This window comes from Delphinus delphis, chromosome 15, assembly GCF_949987515.2.
Source record: "Delphinus delphis chromosome 15, mDelDel1.2, whole genome shotgun sequence".
NCBI classification, from domain to species: domain Eukaryota; kingdom Metazoa; phylum Chordata; class Mammalia; order Artiodactyla; family Delphinidae; genus Delphinus; species Delphinus delphis.
This window is the reverse complement of record NC_082697.1, coordinates 15610306-15634448: the sequence shown is the minus strand read 5'-3', so window position 1 is coordinate 15634448 and position 24143 is coordinate 15610306. Positions and strand designations below refer to the sequence as shown.

General features: G+C 41.2%; 1 protein-coding gene across 4 annotated transcripts in view; it reads left to right on the top strand.

Annotated features, from left to right (window-relative positions):
- The first annotated feature begins 262 nt into the window (after positions 1-262).
- The window catches only part of PKIG (cAMP-dependent protein kinase inhibitor gamma), a 100679-nt gene continuing 76798 nt past the window's right edge, over positions 263-24143 (top strand). The window contains exons 1-3 of one of the 4 annotated variants that reach the window (XM_060030747.1): positions 349-370; positions 2344-2423; positions 5434-5510. The gene's annotated coding sequence lies outside the window, so the exon portion shown is untranslated. Of the gene's footprint in view, positions 371-2343; positions 2424-5433; positions 5511-24143 lie in introns of all 4 variants that reach the window. The other 3 variants (XM_060030745.1, XM_060030746.1, XM_060030744.1) reach the window with 3 other exon arrangements.

The window sequence follows — 24143 nt, the reverse complement described above, 5'->3', positions numbered from 1 at the left end:
TTCCTTCCTTCTCCCGTCCCTCCGGGCCAAGTTTGAGGCTTCCAACCCCACCCGGGTCCCCCTCCGCTCCGGACCCGGACTTCCGCCCGCTTTCCCCTCCTCCGCCCGCTTTCCCCTCCTCCGCCCGCTTTCCCCTCCTCCGCCCGCTTTTCCCTCCTCCGCCCGCTTTTCCCTCCTCCGCCCGCTAGGGGGCTGCGGAAGGGGCCGCGAGGCCTTCTGGTCCCTTCCGAGCCGCCGTAGCGCGAGCCGCGGGAGTTCGGCAGCTCCGGTCGCCAAGGCAACGGGCTTCGCTGCGCTCGGCGGGCGCCAGGCAGCCCGGGGGAGGCGCTGCGGGCCAGCGGCCCGGGCTCGGCTGGCGGCGGGACGGCAGGTGAGCAGGAGCAGGGCGGGCAGTCGCGGTCTTAACGCGCGGTTCCTGGCGTCGACTCGTCTCAGCGGGCGAGGGGCTGGGCCGCTGGGGACTCCCGGGAAGGAGACGGGGCCTGACCTTTATCCGCTCCCCCCACCCTTGGCGCCAGGGCTGCGCCCCCTCTTGCCCTTTACCCATCCAGCGCTTTGGTCTGTTTATTATATTTGGGGGCCATTGGCGTGATTCGAAAGTTTTTTTTTTAAAGCTCTTCTTATTTGGGGTCGAGGAATAACTCAGAATTGCAGAAAATGTGCGTCTGTGCGACTCTTCTGGGGCCAGAGAGGATTAACTTCTTTGTCCATCAGTTTTCCCATCTGCAGAATGGGGATAATGATAGCACCTATCTTAGAAGCTTATTACAAAGCAAATAATATATTTCAAATCCTTGCAGGTAAGCCTTGGGAGCTTTCGTTGTTACTACTACTACTACAAGGAGGTCCATCATTGAGCATGTGTTGTGTATCAGGGCCTGGGCTAATTGCCAGGGGTAAAAAAGTGAATGAGACATCTTGTCCTCAGGGAACTCCACAGATTTAAGGTATAAATAGGAACTCATTGTGGTTCCAGCTATGATTTTGGACATACAGGGGACTGTGAATGCACAGAGAAGGCAGTTAACCCAGATTTCCGGAGATGAGGTTGGGGAGGATGGTCAAAGAGAGTTTCCAAAAGAAGATGACTTCCAAAATGAGACATGAAGACTGCCTCTGTATTGGCCGGAAGATGAAGCTGGTGGAGTGCATAGTGTTCTAGGCAGAGAGAACGGCCAGTGCAAGGTCTTGGGGAGAGAGTGCAGGCTTCTTGGGCATCTGCAGGGATTTCATAGCCTGTTTAGAGACAGATTCCGGGAAGTGGAAGTGATCTGGCTCGGTGTGTTTGAGAGATAAGCAGGTGCTCTTCTTATAGAAGAAAGACTTTATTTGTATCTCCTCCTGAGTTTGGACTTTGTCATGGGGGTTAGTGGGGAGCACCAAAGGATTTAAATCAGGCAGTGAGTGTGTGTTGCGTGATCAGAGGTATGGTGTTCAAAAGATCAGGATTTTTTTTGTTCTTTCTTGGTCTCATCACTTCTCCAGTCTGTTTTTCATATTGCAGCTCTTCATTTATGGGGATTCAAAAAAATATTAACTGAGCACCTGTTATGTGCCAGGCACTGTGTAAGTAGTAAGGAATCAGGTTCCTGCCCTCATGGCATGTATTCCAGACATTAAAGGTACATTCATGGAGACGAAAGCAGTCCAGTACAACTGGAACTGAATCAGTATTGGAAGAGACCCATCCAGAGAGTTTTTCCTTTTTTCTTTTGAAGGCCCAGGTCATTCAGGGCCACTATCTTGTACACTCTAGGCAGAACCATTCACTTAGAACTACACCAAGAAGAAATGACCAGAGAAGTGGGAGGAAAACTAGGAGAGTGTAGTAATGAAAGCCCAAGGAAGAGGTCCACTTTGCTGAATGCTGCTGAGATTTCAAGTGAAAGAAGTTAAACGTTAAAATGTGCCTTTTGCATAAGTAAATATAGAGGTCACTGAAGACCCAGTTGAGCAGATTTGGTGAAATGATGGGGGTGGAATCTATAATATCGGCAGGTTCCAAAGGTTCAATGTAATATGTCAGTGGGATGAGGAGAGAGTGGGATGTGAGAAAGTAAAGGCAAAGTGTAGGCAGCTCCAAGAAGTTTGGCTGTGAAGAGAAGCGAGAAGGCTGGAGAGCAATTGGGGAATCAGGTGAAGTTGTTTTAAGCAGGAGAGAGACACAAGCAGATTTAAATGCTGATGGCAAACAGCCAGTAGTGAGGGAGAGACAGAAAATACAGGAGATGAAGGGGAAGATCAATGGCACAACTTTCCAGCGAATGTGAGAGTGGATGCGATCCACAGTACAGATCCTTTACAAAGAGTCTGATGACGGCTTTTTTGTTTTGTTTTGTTTAGTTTTGGAGACGTGGGAAGCAAGGTAATTGCTGAAAAGGAGCACACCTGTGTAATGCAACCAGAAGAAATAAGTAAAAGATGTAAGCATGGAGAGAAAGTTCTATTTTCTTTCTCAACAGATAGGAGACATTTATTGAACTAACATTGTGTTAAGCACTCTCCATGCAGTCTCAGTTGAAAACGTGATCTTTACATCAACCCTGGGAGATAGCCTCTAGTGTAATTCCTAGCTGATGGATGAGGAAATGGAGGTAAAAAATGCTTAACCAAGGTCACACAGGATTTGAATCCAGGCCTGCCTGAGCCAGAGCTTTTGCTCTTAATCGCTACCTAAATGATACGATTGTCTGCCTCTGATATGATTATCTGCTGAGAAAATTCAAGAGAATTGAGTTAAAAGTAAGCTACAAGAGAGACAAAAAGCAATAGTAAGAAGATGGAATTGTAGGTGAAATGACAATAGCAACATGAAAAATAAATACCTAGGAATAAACTTTAAAATAAATGTGCCTAGCTAGTCAGATAGAATAAGAGTTGGCTGGAGGTTTGGAGGTATGGGTCAGGATGGGTGTTTGTGTGAAGAGGAGGTATTTTTGCCTTGGGAAAATCGGGGTATAGGTACCAGAAAAAAAGGCATGTAAAAAAACCAGATGTCTGTTACGGACATGATGAGAAACTATGCAAACTTGTTGACTGATGTTTTTATAATATTGAAAAACTGAAAGCCGACTGGTTAAATCATGATGCAGTTATATGATGGGTACTATCAGCTGTTATAAAGGAGGCGGGAGCCATATATATGAGAAGGATGTTTACATCATATGGTTAGGTGTGAAAAACAGATGACCATATATTTCTATTTTTGTTTTTTTTAAGTGTATACATATTTATAGGAAAAATGTCTAGAAAGATGAGTTGTTTAAAACAATTTTTTATTTTTAATTGTGGTCAAATACCCATAAACTTATCATAACCGTTTTTAAGTGTTAAGGATATTCACAGTGTTGTGCAGTCAACCTCCAGAACTTTTTCATCTTGTGGAACTGAAACTTTATACCCATTGAAACAACTCCACGGGGGCTTCCCTGGTAGCGCAGTGGTTGAGAGTCCGCCTGCCGATGCAGGGGACAGGGGTTCGTGCCCCGGTCCGGGAAGATCCCGCATGCCGCAGAGCGGCTGGGCCCATGAGCCATGGCCGCTGAGCCTGCGCGTCCGGAGCCTGTGCTCTGCAACGGGAGAGGCCACAACAGTGAGAGGCCCGTGTACCACACAAAAAAAATCAAACAAAAAAACAACTCCACGTTTCCCCCTCCCCCTAGCTCCTGGCAACTGCCATTCTACTTTCTGTTTCTATGGATTTGGCCACTCTGGATACTTCATGTAAGTGGAATCATACAATATTTGTCTTTTTGCGATTGGCTTTTTTCACTTAACATCATGTCCTCAAGGTTTGTGTATGTTGTAGCATGTGTCAGAATTTCCTTCCTTTTTAAGGCTAAATAACATTCCATGTGTGGATATACACATTTTGTACCTACATTGTATTTATGAACATTTTGTTTATCCATTCCATAGATGGACATTTGGGTTGCTTTCCCCTTTTGGCTATTTTGAATAATGCTGCTACAAACATGAATGTGCCAGAAAGATAAGTTCTTTATGTCTGTGTCCTGAGATCATGGGGAGACTTTTATTCCTTTCCTTATTGCCTTATTTTTCTTTTTTATGAGCATGAATGGCTTTCATAATTGGAAAAAGCAACCTATTTAGGGAGATGGGGGAGTAAAAGTTAAAAAAAAAGGGCCTGGTCTAGGGCAGTGGCAGCAGGAATGGAATGGAGTGGGCAGATTTGAGAGACATTTCAGGAGAATCAACAGGACTTGACAACTAAGAGGTAAGGGAGAAAGGAGTGGAGGATGAAGCCTTGGGGACCTGTAGGGAGAAGGGGCTTAGACTGGGGGAGGAGGGAGGAAATAAGGTTGGAGAGCCACCTGAGCCTTTTTGTTCCCGAGTTTGGACTCTTTCCTGGAAGCAGAGGGAAACCATTGAAAGGAAGGGAAATGACTTAATCAGATTCGCATTATAGAAAGATCACCCTGGCTCCCGCCAACCCATTCTGCAAGCTGAAGCCAGATAGTGACAGATTTCCCTTTGTGTTACTTAGACTTGAACCTTTGTTAATTTCCTTTTATTTGAGATGAAGCATTAATGCTGGAAGATGCAAATCTATTCTTCTCAAAGCACCTGGAATATTTTAAACAAAGTCCTATTTAGATTACCTTGATTCCTAATTGCATTCAGTTGTATCTTAACACAGTCTCCTGAAAATTACTTTCTACCTTTAGCAGGGAAAATATAATTGGGAAAGTAAACAAGAAATATAAACAGCTCAAGTTAGAGACTTTCAAATTTTTTTTTAAAGATTTTATTTATTTATTTTTGGCTGTGTTGGGTCTTTGGTGCTGTGCGCAGCCTTTCTCTAGTTGCGGCGAGCAGGGGCTAGTCTTCATTGCAGTGCGAGGGCTTCTCATTGCAATGGCTTCTCTTGTTGCAGAGCACAGGCTCTAGGCGCACAAGCTTCAGTAGTTGTGACACGCGGCTTCAGTACTTGTGGCTCACAGGCTCTAGAGCACAGGCTCAGTAGTTGTGGCGCCCGGGCTCAGTTGCTCCGCGGCATGTGGGATCTTCCCAGACCAGGGCTCGAACCCATGTCTCCTGCATTGGTAGGTGGATTCTTAACCACTGTGCCACCAGGGAAGCAGCAAGACCTGCAATTGATTGCAATATCTTTGACACTTTCCTTTGGGGAGAAAGGGGCCAGTGAAGTAAACAGTGTCTTATTAAAGGATTACTACAAAACAAAAATTGTTGAGAGTTAAAATGGATTCAGCTTATTACCTATTTCTATTCCCACAAACCTGTAATGTGTCTCTGCTTCCAGAGCATTGCAGAGAGGGAATTAACTATCGTGCTGATGTTCTTAAGCGTTTTGCAGTTTATGAGAGCTGCATGTCCAAAAGATGTGAACCCATGATCTCATTTCATTCCTCCCAGTAACTCTTCAATAGGGATTATCATTTCTGTTTTCAGATGAGGAAATTGAAGATCAAAGGATTTAAGAAACCTCCCTGCTCCTACATCTAATGAATTCCGGAGTTTGAATCCAGGTTTTCTTATTTTCTTTTTATATTATAGCTTCTTATTATGGAAAGTTTTAAACATATACAAAAGTACAAAGATGGTATAATACCTTATACCCCAGCTTCAACAGATACCAACATATGGTCAGTTTTATTTGATCTATAGCCTCCACTCCCTCCCCACCTTAGATTATATTAAAGAAAATCCTAGACATCATATCATTTCATCTATAAATACTTTAATATACATCTAAGAGGTAAGGGTTTTTTTCACCCCCTTTTTCTCCCTATAATCACACCTAAGAATATGAACATAGTAATTCCTAAATATTACCTAGTATCTGTTTGGTATTCAGTTTCCTCAGTTATCTCATAAATGTCTTTTTACAGTTGGTTTGTTTGAATTGGGATCCAAACAAGGACCACCTGTTACATCTGGGTGATAGTCTCGTAAATCTTTGAATCTTTAGCAATTTCATCTCTTCTTCACCCCCCCTGCCCCCCCTTGCCCTTTATTTGTTGAAAAATCAGGTCATTTGTCCTGTACAACGACTCTGGATTTGGCTGGTTATATCCCTTTAACGTGTTCCTCCATTGCCTTTATTTTTTTGTCCATTGTACTTTATGGGTGGTGCTGTGTACATCAGCAGGCAGTAAAGGCTGGCTCTCACCTTATGTGATACTAAGATTGATCATTGGGTTTAGGTGTTTGTTGGAACGATCCCTTCATTGTAAGTTTCTCATTAGCCTTTCACAGAATGGTTTTAGCAGCTGTTAATTATCATTGCCAAGATCGATTTCATTGCAAAATGAATACAGGTTTTCCTGATGCCAAGTCATGTGCTCTGTTAAATCCCACTGTCTCCTGATTAAAGGAAACCTTTGCACGACTGTCATGTATTTTCCTCTCTGGTAGGTGGAGAAAATTCCCTCAGTTAATAATTCAGCTTAATATATATTTTTTAAGAAAACAGCCTGTATGTTCTGTCCAACACTGGTTACTTACAACATTGCTTTTCTGGGTTGGTCTTATGTGCTGGCAAAACCACACTGTGAAGGGCTGCTTGTACCAGTGCTTTTCAAACCATAGGTTGTTACCTACAGTAGGTTGGGAATTAGTAGGTAGAGGAATTATTTGGGAGAGGAGTTCCAGCATATTTTTTTCTTTTAGTGGGAAAAAACCCCCAGTAGAACAGAAAAAAGATTATATCTCATATATTAAGAATATGCTTTCTTTTGTAAAACTTTTTTTCAGCCCTTTTTATGTATGTGTAAGCCAATGGTATAAAATGTATTCCACATTGCGGGCATGTTCCAGTGTTTAGATGACCACCCTGAGATGTAGCAAATTTCTCAGCCAAGCATTCAATTATGTTCAAATCTACTACTTACAAAATAGTGCAGTACATTGATCCATTTTAGAATGTCGTTTAAAAGATTTTTTGGGTGACCACCAGTTAACCAAAATTACATTACTCCCAATAACCTAATCCTCTACTATTCCAGTTGGATTGAATACATGGAGAAATGTGAACTCTCCAGGGATTTTCATATATAGATACTTTCGATTGTCTGTTACCCTTGAGGTGGGGTAGATGATTTCAGCCAACACTGACATCATTGAAAGCATGCTGGAGTCTCATCAGTATGAGTTGGTTGGGAAGAGGAGAGAAGTCAGGACTGGGCCTGTGGAGAAACTGACTCAGCCTCTTGGCTGGCTTCTGGGGCATGGGAGTGGGGTGAGGGCAGCCATTCCTCCCAGGCTCACAGTGGTAACAAAAGTAGTCCTAATATTTGTTCCTGCCCTGATTAGGATTGGCTAGGACATGAGTGGGTGGGGTATTTAGTGACACCAGCCACAGAGGCCTAGGAAATGCAGATGTTGCACTGTGTCGTGCAGTTAACATTTTAAAGCAATGGAGACTGGAATCAGAGAGTGTTTGTTGCTCAGAATCAACCAGTAAACGCGGGAGCAAAGTTTCAAGGCTTTACCGTATTCTGAATATTGTAATATTCTGAATAAATGTATGGCGTTGAGTAAGTTCTTTAATAATAGTACCTACTGCATAGAGTTGTTCTAAGGATTGACTATGTAGTTAAATCACTTAACATAGGGCCTGTTCATGGGAACCCTTCAGTAAATATTAGCTGCTATTATTATTATTTTTCTTCTTTTTTTTTCATTTTTTTCTTCTTTCTTTTTTGATAATGAACAATTTATGTATATTTTTAACCTCTCCTTATTGATTAAATGATTAAAACAGTATTAGAAGGATTTTTAAAATACGAGATATAATTGACATGACATTGTATGAGTTTTAGGTGTGCAACATAATGATTTGATATATGTATGTATTATGAAACGATTAACCACAAGTTTAGTTAACAAACATCGCCGCACATAGTTACAGTTTTTTTTTCTTGTAATGAAAACTTTTAAGATTTACTCTCTTAGCAAATTTCAAATATACAAATACGTTATTTTTACTAGTCACCATGCTATACATTATATCCCCAGGATTTACTAGTCTTATAACTGGAAGTTTGTACCTTTTGATTACCTTCACCCATTTCACCTATCTACCCCTGCCCCGACCCCTGCCACCTGTCTCTGGCAACTGGCAACCACCAGTCTGTTCTCTGTATCTATGGGTTTGGTCTTCTTTTTGGATTCCACATATAAGTGAGATCATACAGTATTTGTCTTCTGTCTGACTTATTTCACTTAGCATAATGCCCTCAAGATTCATCCATGTTTTTTGTTTTGTTTTTAGTTTCTGCTTTATAACAAAGTGAACCGGCTATACATATACATATATCCCCATATCTCCTCCCTCTTGCATCTCCCTCCCACCCTCCCTATCCCACCCCTCTAGGTGGTCACAAAGCACCGAGCTGATGAGCTGATCTCCCTGTGTTATGCAGCTGCTTCCCACTAGCTATCTGTTTTACATTTGGTAGTGTATATATGTCCATGCCACTGTCTCACTTCTTCCCAGCTTACCCTTCCCCCTTCCCGTGTCCTCAAGTCCATTCTCTACATCTGCATCGTTATTCCTGTCCTGCCCCTAGGTTTTTCAGAACCTCTTTTTTTTTAGATTCCATATATATGTGTTAGCATAAGGTATTTGTTTTTCTCTTTCTGACTTACTTCACTCTGTAATCCATGTTGTTTTAAATGACAGTATTTCCTTTTTATGGCTGACTAGTATTTCATTGTGTGTGTGTATACGTATACACACACCACATCTTCTGTATCCATTCATCTGTCGATGGACACTTAGGTTGTTTCCATGTCTTGGCTATTGTAAATAATGCTGCCGTGAACATGGGGATGCAGATGATTTTCCAAAATAGAGATTTCATTTCCTTTGGGCAAATACCCAGAAGTGGAATTGCTGGGTCATATGGTAGTTCTGTTTTTAATTTTTTGAGAAACTTCCACGCTGCTTTCCATACCACCAACAGTGCCCAAGTGTTCCCATTTTTCCACGTCCTTGTCAGCACTTGTAATCTGTTGTCTTTTTGAGAAAAGCGGTCTTAACAAGTGTGAGGTGATATCATTGTGGTTTTGATTTGCATTTCCCTGATGATTAGTGATGTTGAGCACCTTTTCAGGTACCTATTGGCCATTTGTATGCCTTCCTTGGAAAAATGTCTATTCAAGTCCTCTGACAGTTTTTTTGAGTCAGATTGTTTGTTTTTCTTTGCATTGCATGAGTTCTTTATATATCTTGGAAATTAACCCCTTATCAGGTATGTGATTTGCAAATATTTTCTCCCATTCTGTAGGTTGCCTTTTCATTTTTTTGATGGTTTCCGTTGCTGTACAGAGCTTTTCAGTTTGATGTAGTCCCACATGTTTATTTTTGCTTTTGTTGCCTTTGTTTTTGGTGTCAGATCCAGTCTTTGCCAAGACTGATATCAAGGAGGTTACCCCTCCTTGTTTTCTTCTAGGAGTTTTATGCTTTCAGGTCTTACGTTCAAGTCTTTAATCCATTTTGAGTTGATTTTTGTATATGGTGTAAGAAGTGGTCAAGGTTTATTCTTCTGCATGCGGCTGCCCAGTTTTCCCAACACTGTTGAAGGCACGATCTTTTTTCTATTGTATATTCTTGACTCCTTTGAATAAAATTAATTGACCATATATGTGTGGGTTTATTTCTGGGCAGTTCAACTCAATTCTCTTCCATTGATCTATGTGTCTATTATTTCTGAAATATGTTTGACAGTGTTGATTGGTTTTCTTTTTGGATTCCTGCTACCCCCTGCTCAGTTTCATTTTTCAGCTGCTGCCTTGGCTTCCATATGGACTGGTGGCACACGCCTCTTACTGAAAAAATGATTCTTTTGGTTTGAGACAGCTAATACCTGCCAATATTAGAGAGATTAGCACCTAGTTGAGTGGCTCTGAAGATGGTAGGATTTGGGGGAGATATATAGGCAGATGATACCTTGTAAACAAAGAAACAGAGCAAAATGTTTCTTTTTTGTTTTTAATTTAATTTTTACTTGTATCAGAGTAATTCTATGCTGTAACATTCTCTATTTGGGCATCTCAACTGCCTGGAGAATGAAGGTTTCATATACAAATGTCATTTAAAAATATAACTTCTAAGTTTTCATAAACAATTTATTATGAGGCTGTTTAGTCGTATATGAGGCAGCTGGGGTGATTTATTTAAAAAGTGATTCTCTGTAGCCAGTGTACTTCTAGGACTAGACTGTGTTTCTGTTTGAACTCTTGTACCAAAGCCTAGCATTCTACTGCTTACTGATTGTATTTTGCTGCCTAAGAAAATAAATACTATATATATTATAAGTTAGTTTATCTGAAACATAATACCTGTTTCCTTGTGGGTTGGTTTTTTTTTTTTTTGCGGTATGCGGGCCTCTCACTGTTGTGGCCTCTCCCGTTGCGGAGCACAGGCTCTGGACGCGCAGGCTCAGCCGGCCATGGCTCAGGGGCCCAGCCGCTCCGCGGCATGTGGGATCTTCCCGGACCGGGACACGAACCCGTGTCCCCTGCATCGGCAGGCGGACTCTCAACCACTGCGCCACCAGGGAAGCCTTCCTTGTGGTTTTTAAGTTAAAATCTGAGGCATTAGATCTTTTCAATTGAGGTTCTTTTCTTATGGATAATCTATTCAAGCTGAAGGCACTATGACTGAAAGTAACTGAAACTTAATTCAAATGGTATTTCCAGAGAGGCTCCTAAAAATGGTGTAGCTTTCCTATGGCTTCAGAGCCATTGGTCTCTTTCAGCCAGTATTTCGAAAATGCTAGAACTTGTAGGAATGCAGAGTTGTATAGCGGGAAGAACAAGACCTTGGATTTCAGGCAGATCACGGTGACCTCGGGCAAGGTCTTGTAGTCTTGGTTTCCTTATCTGTGAAATATCTCATGAGGTCCTTTGAGAGTTAACCATTATAAAATGAGACCACTACAAGGGGCTTATTAAATGTGAGTTACCTTCTTTTCTCCCATTCCCAATTCCACAAGCCTACCTGCTATGTGCTTCTACTTACCACCAAAAGGAAACTTGAAAAGAAGAGTTGGTTATCTAATCTGAATTTGCAACATAAATTAAACATATGTAATTATATTGCTTTCTTGTGTGCATAGGGTTTAACATTCAGTGGTTCTTGATGATCTCTGCTTGTTGTATGTGGTATGTATGTCCATCTTTTCCAAACCAAAAAGTTGGGACTTGTGTTCTGATGAGTATAGTATACTTAGAGGGTCAAGAGAACAGAATATTTTAAAAATAGTGCAGCCTCACGGAAATCATAGATGTGTTCTTATGTGTCCAAAGGAAGCAGTACAAAGGCGTGGTTAGGAGGCATTGGAGTCCTTTGGACATCAGTTCAAATCTTGGCCCTTTCTACTTTCTTCTACAAGTTACTTAACCTTTCTTTCTTAACCTTTCTTTCTTTTTTTAGTGTTTGAAGAATGTTTTATTTTGCTTGATAACTGTCGAAAAGCCCTTATGTGATTAGCATGTGAATAGGAGGATCATCTTTTTAAAAAAATTTTAACTTTTGTTTTATTGAATGAATTTCTAAAAATTCTATATTGCTTTATAATTTTCAAAAGTTTCACAAACATTATTTTATATAATTTCATAATCCTTTTTCCCCTGCCCCTGTATTGCCTCTCCCCCTTCCCTCTCCCCACTAGTAACCACTAGTTTGTTGTCTGTATCTGTGAGTCTGCTTCTTTTTTTACTTAACCTTTCTTTCTAAGCTTCAGCATTTCCTCACTTGTAAAATGGATGTAATGAGAGTTCCTCACCTCTTGTGAGGATTGCATGAGATAAAGGGCTCAGCACAAGGTCTGGCAGGTAGTAAGTACTTGACATTATCTGCCAACTGTTAGGATTCTTATAAGACCTTTGAAACATGTGCACTTATTCAGTAACCTTCTTTGGAAAAGCCTGTAGACGAACAAAAAGTTCTCCTAAATAACTCAGTATTTGGTAACTTACTGTATAATAACTTCTTTATCAGGCCTGTATGGAAAAGGCACAGAAATATTAAGGACCCAGTGCCCAACTTTGCATGCCCCTTGGGAAGACCTCACTCATTTGCCTTTCTCACAATATTTGAATAACACTTAGCACCTAGTCGATTGCCTCTAAGATGATCTCTCTAGAGTGGGGATATTTTTTGGCTCACATAACTTGTACTTGCCCCAGAAGTAGGACAGAGTTCAGCATTAATGTAATCTACTGTCTCGGGCTGCTTGCCCTGTGAATCTCTTGGTTGAGTCCTCCCTGGGGTGTTGGCTTCATCCTCAGGCCAGCAGCAAAATATGGGCAGCAGTTCTGGGCCCCAGATCCATGTACGGCACCTACCAAAGCAGTAGAAAGATCCTTACTTCCTCTGATCTGCTAAGAATGAGAATTTTCTCAGAACCCCCCACCCCCCATACTCATCCTACAATGTCATTAGCCTGAATTGGGTCATGTGCCCATTCCTGAACCACTTCCTGTCACCAGGGCAACGCCATGCCTTATTGGCTTCGGCCTGGTTCTTAAACAAGTTATTTACCAGGGGGATGAAATTATCTTTAGGCCAATCAGGAACAGAATTGCGTGTCTGTTAGGAAGAAAGTTTTTCTGTGACTAGGAGGAATGGACACTGAGTACACTGGTCAGCTAGGATTTGCTTTGGCTGCTGGTAACAAGGCTTTAAATAAGACGAGTTATTTATTTTTCTTTCAAAAAACATTAAGTCCGAAATAGGCAATCTGTTGCTGGCGTGGCAGTGCCACAGTCTAGCCTTTTCTCTCTTTCTGCTTCACCATCCTTAGCACACGGCTGGCACTCTCATGGTCACCTTGTGGTCACAAGTGGGCTTCTGGCTCTCTAACCAAACAGTCCTTCCTTGAAGCAGGAAGAAGTAGGAGAAGGGAGGGCAAAGGACACCCTTTCAAGTACCAGAAGTCCCAGCCAGCACGTACAGTTTACATCTCATTATCCATTTATATCTGTGAAGGAGGCTAGTGAGTGTAGTTTCTTAGCTGGGCACGTCGCTGTTCCCAGCAGCAGAGGAATTCTCTTGCTGTGGAAGAGAGAGAAAATGGCTGTAGGTCTGGCAACGTGCAGTGCCCACCATGCAGCCAACCGTGTCCTCCACACCCTCCATTTGGAGAAACCACAGTTCTGTATGTGTTTACTGTCTTTCTGTTCATGGTTTTTTAATCCAGTAATGAGACATACTTGATATAATGTTTTATAATTCATATTTTCCGTTTAACCACATTGTGATATATATATATGTATATATATATCACGATGTGCCCAATATAATTGCAACTAGCCACATGTTACTGTTTAAATTTTAGTTAATTAAAGTTAAATTAAAAATCCAGTTTCTCAATCTCAGTAGCCACATGCGACTGGTGATTACTGAATTCAGCAGCCCAGGTATAAAACATTTCCATCATTGCAGAAGTTCTGTTGGACGGCACTGCTCTAGAGCACCAGCGCACTGCAGCTCTCTTCCGTTTGGTTTTAGGGAGTTTTAGTGGTCCGAGTCGCTAACTTAGAACCAGGCTGCCTGGGTTTGAATTCTCAGTCTGCCATTTCCTAGTTGTAAGATCTCGAGCAAGTTACTTAACTTCCCTGTGCCTCAGTTTCCTTATTTGTAAAGTGATGGTCACAGTAGTACTTAGACTGTTATTGCGTAGTAAAGGACTTAATGTACGTACAGTACTTAGAACAGTGGCTGGCACATACTAGACACATTATAAGTATTTGCCATGACGATGATGATGAGAATCAACAAGAGTCAGTTGGCTTTGCCCCCAAGCCTGTTTATCCCAGTTTTACTTGTTACTGTAATTACAAAATATTGTGAGGTAAACTAATGAAAAAAAATGAGGACAAAAAAGAAAAAAAAGACATTGCTTTTGTGAAAAATAAGTTGAATGTTTAAAAGACCTGGTAAAAGTGAATGAGTATAAAAAGTTCTTGTCAATTTAGAGATGGAAGAGACCGCTGAAAAGACTGGGAGAAAAAATTCATCAAAATGTAGGATTTTTGCTTTTGGACTACTTCACAAGTGGCTTTCCAGTAAAAACTGGAAATCATTTCCTGTAATGGATGCTACCATTATTAATCCTGATCCCATCAGGGTGAGAGCTTCTATTTTATTTCTTTTTAAATTGTTATGTAGGGATTACTGTGCATCAGTTGAAATGAATGATATCACCAAACGCTGTTGGTGGACATTTATATTATTTCTCAGTGTTTTGTGTTAGAGATGGTGCGCCGTTGAGCTTCTTTACAGCAAAACCTTCTCCAATCAGTATGTTTTAATCTAAGGACTTGGGAGGAATGCTAGCCCCTTTTTACCGAGAGGCCTGGATTTTGGTCTAGAAATCATTATAATCCCATAAAAGAGGGCATGTGGACATTGCAGTCCTAATTTTGCTTTTGGATTTAGCTCCATTTCTTGTTGTGGGCCACTTGCAGATTTTAGATAATGTTTAGTGTTTAATACACCAAAAAGTTTGGACTGTCCTAGAAAAATCAGTGTAACACAATTTGTCCTGATGCGACTTCTTTTTCCAATTCACATAGCACTTTGTTTGAACTTTTCTTTTTATTACATTTATCACAAATAGTCCTCCTTTGTAATTACTTCTGCATTCGTTTTGATTCTGCTACCAAACCCTTAGCTTGTTGAGGACAGCAGTCCTTCATTGGACCTTTACACGTCCTAACATACGGGCCTTCAATTTATGTTCATGGAAAGAGTGAATGAATGTCACTTTCTATTATTACATAGCCATCTTTCATAATATTTCCTTTGAATTCATTGTTAGTAGATAGTGTTCTATCCTCTTCAATAGCTTAGATTCCATGTGAGAGCAAAAAAATGGTAAATGTTTATAAGGTGACTTGAAAACATAAAGGTAGAGAGAATTGTGTAAAGAAACCCCCATCACATGTCATCTAGCTTCAACAATTAACATTTTAGAGCAATTTTTGATTTGAGTAGAGAGAACGTGAAGACTTTGTGGTGCCCATTTTGATTTTGTGGGGAAGGAAGCAGGGCCTGTATGACGGGCAGCGTGGAGAAAGAGGAGGCTGGTGGCCCAGAGACAAACCTGCCTGCCTCCATCACAGGGTTGTTGTGAGGGTTTCATGAGCTGACACATGAACAGTGTCAAGAACAATGCCCAGCACATGGTGAGTGCAACTCAGGTGCTGCCCCTGTCACCGCCATTACTGCCATTGCCATTACTGTCACTGCTGCATAGCTTGAGGGGGCTGCGTTTGGTGGCTGTGGCTCTTAGTAACCTTGGACATCAGACTTTCTGAACTGAAGTTTCTTCATCTGAAAAATAGGAATGCTAATAGCATCCTATCTACCACACAGGGCAGTGGAATCATGCATGTAAATGTGTTCTGGATTAATGAACATTAATCACAATTTTCTGGGGTGGTGTTCTGATCTGGAGGAACTGTGCTCTTTGGAGCTTTTTGGGAGTCAAGCCTGTCCCTTGTATGGATACTTGTTTGAAGACTTCCTGATATTAGTGGGCCCCAGAGTCATTTGTCAGCCTAGCAAATAAACATTATAGTACAATAAGCTTCATTTCCATTTGCAAAATGTTTGTTTCTAAAGCATGAAAACAATTTCGCTTTATATAGCTTGTTCATATTTGCACTGGAAATGAAATACTTATCAACCAAGTTGATAAAGGGATAAAAATAGTTTTCCTAAGGAACGGTTTGCTGGGGATTAATGTTGGAAAAATTTTGTAGCAGAATCTGTTTCACCATCTTTGAAATATAAACAGTATCCTCATTTGTCTATATTTTTCATATAAAACTTTGCTCAACTCTTAATTAAAAATAGCTTTTCCTTTCCCAAAGCCAGAATTCCTCTAAAAAAATCAGTTTTCTTTTCTTTTAAATGAAGACTACGTTTTAAACACTCTGCTCTCTCCTCAGTACTGCAAAGAATTTTAATTATGCAGAACATTCATCCAAACCACACACACACACACACACACATATCTGTCTGAGATAAGAATTAGTAGATACTGTGGGAAGAGACATGGAATATCCCTGATGGTTGTAATAAATTTCTGCAGTGTTTGACAGGACAATTAAGTGTCGTGTCTCCTGGGTATGAGAGTTATATAAGTCCAGGTCAGAAAGTCAGTGCCCTAAACTTAAATTCTCAGGAAGACCTTCCCTTTTCAAACTACTACTTGCCATTAGGTTTCACTTTTTAAAAGTTTGATTTTTGTTCTTTCAGTTAGTAAAAATTTGGCCTTCTTACCATTTGTAGTTTATAGCGTCTTGAACTTTTATAAACATCTTCATTCAAAGAAACTAACCCCCCATTCTGTACCTCCAAATAACAGAAACAAATAAATACAAAATGCAGTTTTAGCTCAAAAAGAGCAAGATCTTAATTCCACTATTTGGCCCCAATGACATATGATCTCTTAGCTTTATTTCCCATAGCCTGTTCTATTTAAATGTTTTATTACACAGGCTCTTTACTCGATTGTTTTCTCCTGGAATTCCAGTATATTTTGGTGATACTTCTTTTCAAAAGATCCTGCACAAATCACCTCTAGTAGTCATCTAGCCAGTGTTGTATTAGAAGATATGTCACTTCTAATTTAAATTTTAATTTAAATCTAATTGAAACTTCTAGATTGAGAGGGTTGACAGTAAAAACTTAGGATTTTTATAATTGTGGGAATCCTTGACTTCACTGTGATACATGTTTATGTTTCTTTGATTGAAAAAGACATTAGAAAGGGGTCTAAATGTACTGCTTGGTCCTCCTTTTTAATCATTGAAAAATGAAGTTGGGAACTAGTTTTAACTTCTGAAGGAACTGGGAGATTTTATCCAGTATCTGAAATGTACCTTAGTTCTTTATGTACTGAAACTTTAGGATTGAATTTTTTTCTTTCATTTTTGACATATATTGAGCATCTACTGTGTGCTTAGCATTGTGTTGGGGGTCTTACACATATTAGCTCTTTTAATCTTACAGCAGCACTGGTAGGTAGATAGGACTCAAAATACCCAGTTGCTTAGGCTACAGAGCTTCTTCCTTGATCTCTTCCACTGTCCTGGCCACACCAGGTCCATTTGGTTACATTGCCGTAACAGCAAATCACACACTGCTACGGCTGCAAACTGTGAACTGTGACAGCAGCGGCGGCCTGCTTGCCAGTGTCTCTGATTCCCTTCTTGTCCCACTACAAGAGTTATGGTTGGACACGTAAAACTAATACAGTGTTATATGTCAGTTACATCTCAATAAAACTGGAGGGTGAGGAGCAAGTACAGAGAGAAAGGAGGGTGGAAGTTCAGTGCTCATAATCAAAGACCTTCCATAGAACTCTGTAGTTGTGCTGTCTGATGTGGTAGCTGTTAGCCATAAGTGGCTATTCACCTGAAATGTGGCTGGTCCGACCTGAGATGTATTGTACGTAATGGACTTCAAAGACTTAGTACAAAGATCAAGAATATGTCATTAATGATTTTTATGATGATTACATGTTGAAATGATGATACTTTAAGAAATGCTGGGTTAAATAAAACAGATTATTGAAGTTATTGAAAAAGTTTCATGTATGTATGTATACATATTATGTAGGTATGTACACAGTAACTACATAGTAGCCAGGGTGATTTTTTTTCAGCTTTTTGAGATAATTGTAGATTCATACGCTGTTGTAAGAAATAATACAGAGAGATCCCATGTACCCTTTACCCAGTTTCCCTTAATAATAGATCTCAGCTCAAATGTCACCTCCTCAGGCAGTCTTCCCTGATCCCTCGAATCTAGCCTGCTGTATCCACTTTCATTCACCTGTCCTATTGCTCTGTTTAATTTTTTTCATAGAATTTGCTTCTGTTTGAAATTATTTTTTTATTTAATTGCCTTTGGTCCAGTAGAAGATGAGCTAAAGAGAGTGGGAACCTTGTCTGTTCTATTCATTGCTTTATCTCCTGTGCCTAGAATAGGACACAAACGTAGTAGGCACTTGATAAATACTTATGGATGAGGAAGCAGAGTTTCAGAGTAATTGAGTAGGTTGTCTGTGGTCACACAGTAGTAAGTAGTAGAACTGTGACTTGAAGCCACGGGAACAAAGGACCTAAAATAGAGTTGAGTTTGTTCTGTTTAGAGAGCAGATAGGACCATGATGCTGGAGGATAGGCAATGAGAGGGAGAGTGGTACGGTTTCAGTAGTCAGGGCTCGGGTCACCTCAGGCTTTGCAGACCAAGATAAGTGTGGATCTCATTCTAAGTACAGTGGGAGGTACTGGAAAGTTCTAAGCAAAGGATCCATATGAACAACATGGTCCAGCTTAGCTCACTGGAATTCTGCTCTGGTGCTGGGACCAAAGTCCTGGTCTGCAGCGATGCTTTTTTTCTCCCTTGCTTTACCACAATGTGTGTGGTCTCTTGGAGACCACAGCAGGAAAAGGACTCTGGTCCTGTCACCTTCAGAGCATCACCCATTAATCATGTTAGTCCTCCCAATAGAGAATTCAGGCAGAATGATGGGTTTGCTGGGAGGAAAATGAAGACACAGCTCATGCTAGGCTTTCGATATGTTCTGGGGGGGTACCAAGTGACACCCAATCAGTACATGTGCCCTGGCCTCCGAATGCGCAGGTATGCAGCTTGGAAGTTTGGGGACCACCCTCTGCTTTATGTGAGCACGAAAGGTATTGCCAAGTGAAGTGTTTTGTATGGGGCAGAGCCTTTGGATCATGTTTATATCTGAGGCTGCATTAAAAACAAGGGCAGGTTCTTCAGAGAGCAGATGCAGCAGCCTGGGTCGAAGAAAGATTTCATTGTGCATCCACTGCAAGGGGCTGTGAGAAGCCTAAGAAAATAGATAGCAAAGAAAGGTGTAGCCCTTGTTCTCAAGGAGTTTAAAGTCTGTTTAGATTTACATATTGAAAGGTAGTTGACACTTCAAGGCAGTCTTATGCTAAATGTCTTCCGGAAGAAGGACCTCAGAGGAGGACAGCCAAGTGATAGCTGAGCTTGGCAAAGCTCACAAAGGAGCTGGTGCCTGGCCTTAAATGTACACTATTTACTGTATGTTTGCAGATATTTACCTTTTATTCTCCATGTCTATTCATAGCTGTTCAGAGCTAACTGCATAAAGGACCACAGTCCTGAAGGATGAGTAAGAATTAGGAGAGAGGAAGGAGAAAAGGCATTCAGGTGGGCTGGGGAGAGAACAAGGTCAAGAGATGTCGGAAAAAAATGCACTGAGTGTCAGAGGCTAAGTAGTACCTATCTGGCTGGAGCCGATACAGGAATGGGGAGAGAGAGAGAGAAAGGATCTGACTGGAAGGAAATTGTGTGAAAATCACTCCTGGTCAAGAATTCCCAACCTTTCTGCTTGTACAAATAATCGGGATGGAGCGATCAGCAGGTGTGTGGGTGGGTGACTGTTCACTGAAGTAATAGCTGTAACTTCAGTAGTGCCTGCTCTGTTCCAGGCTCTGGTCTAAGCAGCTTCCATTTAACTTATTTAATCCTTTTTAACACCCCTGTGGGTAGGTACTATTATTATCGTCATGTTACAGATGGGGAAACTGAGGCACGAGAGGGGAAGCTCTAGAATCTGTGCTCCTTGCCTCTGTTATGACCTCTCACTTAATGGGGGCTAGACAGATTTCCCCCCAGCTTTTTATTATGAAAAATTTCAAACATACAGAAAAAAATTTGAGTACAGTGAACATCTGTATCAAATAACTAGATCAAACCGCGTGAACGTTTTGCTGTATGCTTTATCTGCATGTGTGTGTGTTTTTCAATTTTTGCTGAACTATTTGAAAATATGGTACAGACACGATAATTCACCCCTGAATACAAAGCAGAGGATCATCTTCCTTTCACATGGTATTTACATCCTTCCTTCCTTGTGCATTCTTGGAAAATACATTGCCTCCATGTAAAATTACTTTGTTCCACGTGAAATGCAATTGAGTTCTAGGCTCAGATAACTATAAACAGTTTTTCCACTTACATGAATCTCTTGGTATTTGAAAGGTAGGCAGGGTAAGGGCAATTTGTGTTCCTATAAGACTGCCTGCCAATTTGCTGGACTTTTAACATCCTGGTCCTCACCTATTAAAATACACATTTGAGTGAGGAAGCAATCAAATATTGTGACAACCAAACATGCCCTCCCCTCTTCCCCCATTTCCAGAAGGCCCTGCAGTGATTGTGCCTGTTGGGAGTCATGACCTAACTAATCCCCTCAGGAAAGAGCTGTAGGTCAAATGAAAAGAAAATGTGCACTTGCAGAGCCCGTCCTGTAATGATTCAGTGTGGAGGGGTTCGAGGTGGTAGAACGTATCTGTAGTGCTCTTTCTGTTATACAAGCACGTGTGTTCTAGATTTGTGTACATATATTCGTTTATTCAGTTCTACCCCCACTACCCCACCACCACTTTCTTCCAGAAAGGCTGTATGATAATTCTTGCTTTATTTAACCGTTAGGTGTGTCTTCTCATGTATTGATCTGAATCAACTAGGACGTATTTGTAATTCCTGTGCTTTTCCATAGAAAGGGACTTGAAGCAGACCCAGGGCCCTCTCAGTTCGCCTTATTTCTCGCTGTCTTGCTGGTGCTGGAGGATATATTCCCAACACTGCTGCTCCCCGTACTCCATTGATCTTTACTTTCCACTGTTGCCAAATGCCATGTTGTTTGTGGATCTTCCTTGGAGCCCTGCCTCAAGATATAGCCTAAACCCCCACAACACATTCTTTCTCATGACACTAGCCACAGACTGCCTCGTGTGATGTTTGATTTTGTGTTTCCCCTATCTCCCACAGATATTTCAGTCATAATTACCTGGGCAACTCCTGTGTGATAGGCCTTGTTCAAGATTCTGGAAATAGAGATGAATCTTTCCTAGGCAGTCCCATTTTCTTCTTATTTTGCTTTCCTGATAATTGGAGTGACCTCTCGTTTCTTTGTATCCCCTGTGGTACCTGGTACAGTGCCTTGCATACGGTGCTTCGTATATATTTCTGAGTTGGGTCTGGGATGCAGGGAAATAAGCACTTCCAAATGAGATCTGCCACTATGCAACCCTGGGTAAATCACTTAACTTCTACAAGCTCCAGGTTCCTTATCTAGAAAACATTGATAATAATACCCATCTTACAGGATTGTTGTAAGTTTAAAGATGAATTTTATGAAGTGCCAAGGCACCATTTTCAGCACAGAGTAAGTGCTCATTCAGTGGTAGTTATTATACGGGAAGCTCAGTCCTTCCTTTAGGTCATTTGAGCGAGCAGTAGGAGAATGTAGGATCTTAACTGTCTTAAGGAAAACACTTACTTTGTCTTGGGGCCTCTCCAAGAAGAAACAGGGCCTGGGGAAGGTCTGGCCCATCACTGATTAACTGTTCCTTTTTCAGAGTCAATGATCTGAGTCTCCGTTTTCGAACTGCTTATATAATATATACCACCTGTTATTTGTGTATTTTTAGCAGTGGGAGCCGGGTAATCCTAATCCTGTCTGTAAAAGAGCAAACTGTTTACCAGAAGCAGAGTTTTTTCCTTAACACTGACTCACACTGACTCATCCTTCTCATTTTCCTTCCCACCTCTCATAACAACCTTGCAAGGGAGAGAATTTTTAGGGGATTTAGTCGGCTTACTTTTTTTTTCTTTACTTCCCAAAGTGGAAAGCTTAAAGCTGTCACATCCTTAATACCATCTCAGGAAAGACTAAAGTCACTGCTGCCCTGGAGTGGCCAGAATGACCAGTGCCGTGTAGCCAAACATCTCGAGTAAAACCTTGTCTAGACAAACCAATTCTGTTGGCTGAGAGATTGGAGAAGTGCCTGAAATGTACACATTAATCTACTAAACACATGTTGTCAACTTAACTTCAGTTCTATTGAACGTAGAAAATGTCTTGTTTTGAGGTAGGAAACCTGAGCAGAATTAGAGCCAGAGCTACGATGCCTTAACAGTCGGATTTGAGATGACAGACACAGAATTCAGGCAGCATGTTAGAGTCAGTAAAATGGGGAAGGAAGGTTCTAGATCAGAATGACTAATACCTTATCCCTTCATTTGACATTCATTACATGAATATTGACTGATCATTTCTGATCATTTGTGAGTGCCAGGTGCTAGGGCCACAACAGTGAATAATAAAAACACAGTGCCTGCTGCCATAGACCTTTCTTTCTTTCTTTCTTTCTTTCTTTTAATATGTATTTAATTTATTTATTTGGTTGAGCCAGGTCTTAATTTTGGCAGGCGGGCTCCTCAGTTGCAGCTCGCTGGCTCCTTAGTTGCGGCATGTATGGGGGATCTAGTTCCCTGACCAGGGATCGAACCCAGGCCCCCTGCCTTGGGAGTGCGGAGTCCCAACCACTGCGCCACCAAGGAAGTCCCCATGGACCTTTCTTTCTGATGTGTGTTTGTAATAAATGCCGCGGTGGTGGAGGTAGAGGATGCTAAGGGAGCAGAGAAGTGCCTTGGCCTGCACATGTGAGCACGTACTAGTACCTGAAGATGCAGGGAGCAAGGAAGACTTCTTGGAGGAAAAGGCACCCAAGCTGAGACTGGCTGGATGAGGAGGACTTAACTGGAAGAAAGGCGATAGGACGGGGTAGGATGGCTGCAGAGATTCCAGACAGACAGAGCCACGTCTGTGAAGGCCTTGAGGTGGGAAAGAGTTTGCTCATGGAGGAACTAAAATAAGTTCCAGTGTGTCCAAAGGACAGCTGAGCGAGGGGGAAGTTTGGCACGAGCTAAATTTGGATAAGCCGGCAGAGCCAGATCCTGCAGAGCATTGTGAATCAATTTATTAATTAAAAACAATTTTTATTAACTGGGGCAAAATTTACATACAGTGAAATGTACATGACAAGTACATACACCATTGTAACCAACACCCCATTTTGAGTAAGGACTTCTGATAACTAAGAGCAGTGGGAGGGATGGGCGTTGGGCAGGGCCCAGACTTGATGCTAACTGCTTGCTAGCTTAGAACACCCTGAGGGTGGGGAGGGACACCAGCAGGACAGGTCTGGAATAGGTGGTGGTTTGCAGGTGGGCAGGGAACCCAGCTTGGGAATGGTCCAGGATCTCCGTTTTCCTAACATGATTTTAGCAGAGGACAAACTCCTACATGCTTTGTAGGATCTGAAGTGTCTACACAGAGTGCAGAAGACTGGTGTTTCAAGGTCTTCCTGGAAAGACTCTCAGGCCACCTACATTTTGAAGAAAGCCTCCTGAAAGCATGCCTGGCTACCGAGGCATTGTTTCTCCCAACTTCACTGATGAAACACAGGAAAATATTCACCTTATTGATTTTTGTTGTTGTTGTTGTTACCTACAGTGCACGTTACATTTTCCTTTTCCTTTTCTAAGAGTAGGGTATTAAAAATATTGTTACAGTTTTGGGTTTTAGGGATTTACTGAGGCTTTTATCATTTAAGTGTTCTATTTCAATATCTGGGTTTTTGACATGGTGCCAGAAACCGTTGAATGTGTTACTATCCTCTGGCTGGGATTTCCAGTACTATGTGAAATAGACATGGCAAGAGTGGGGCACCCTCCTCTTGTTCCTGATCATAGAGGAAAAGCTTTCAAGTTTTCACTGTTGAGTATGATGTTAGCTGTGGGCTTGTCATATACGGCTTTATTATGTTGAGGTACATTTCTTCTATATCTAATTTGTTCAGAGTTTTTATCAGGAAAGGATGTTGATTTTTGTCAGATGCCTTTTCTGCATCTATTAAGATGATCATGATTTTTATCCTTCATTTCTGTTAATGTGTATTGCATTTATTGATTTGCATATTGTGAACCATTCTTGCATCCCAAGGATAAATTCAACCTGATCACAGTATATGATCTTTTAATGTGCTTTTGAATTCAGTTTGCTAGTGTTTTGTTGAAGATTTTTGCATCTGTATTCAGCAGGAATATTGGCGTGTAATTTTTCTTTTCTTGTAGTGTTCTTGTCTGGCTTTGGTGTGACAGTAATGCTGACCTGGTAAATGATTTGGAAATTTTCCCTTCTCCTTAGTTTGTTTTTTTTTTTTAAACAGTTTGAGAAAGACTGGTGTTAATTCTTCTTTAAACGTTTGTGGTGGAATTAGTAAAG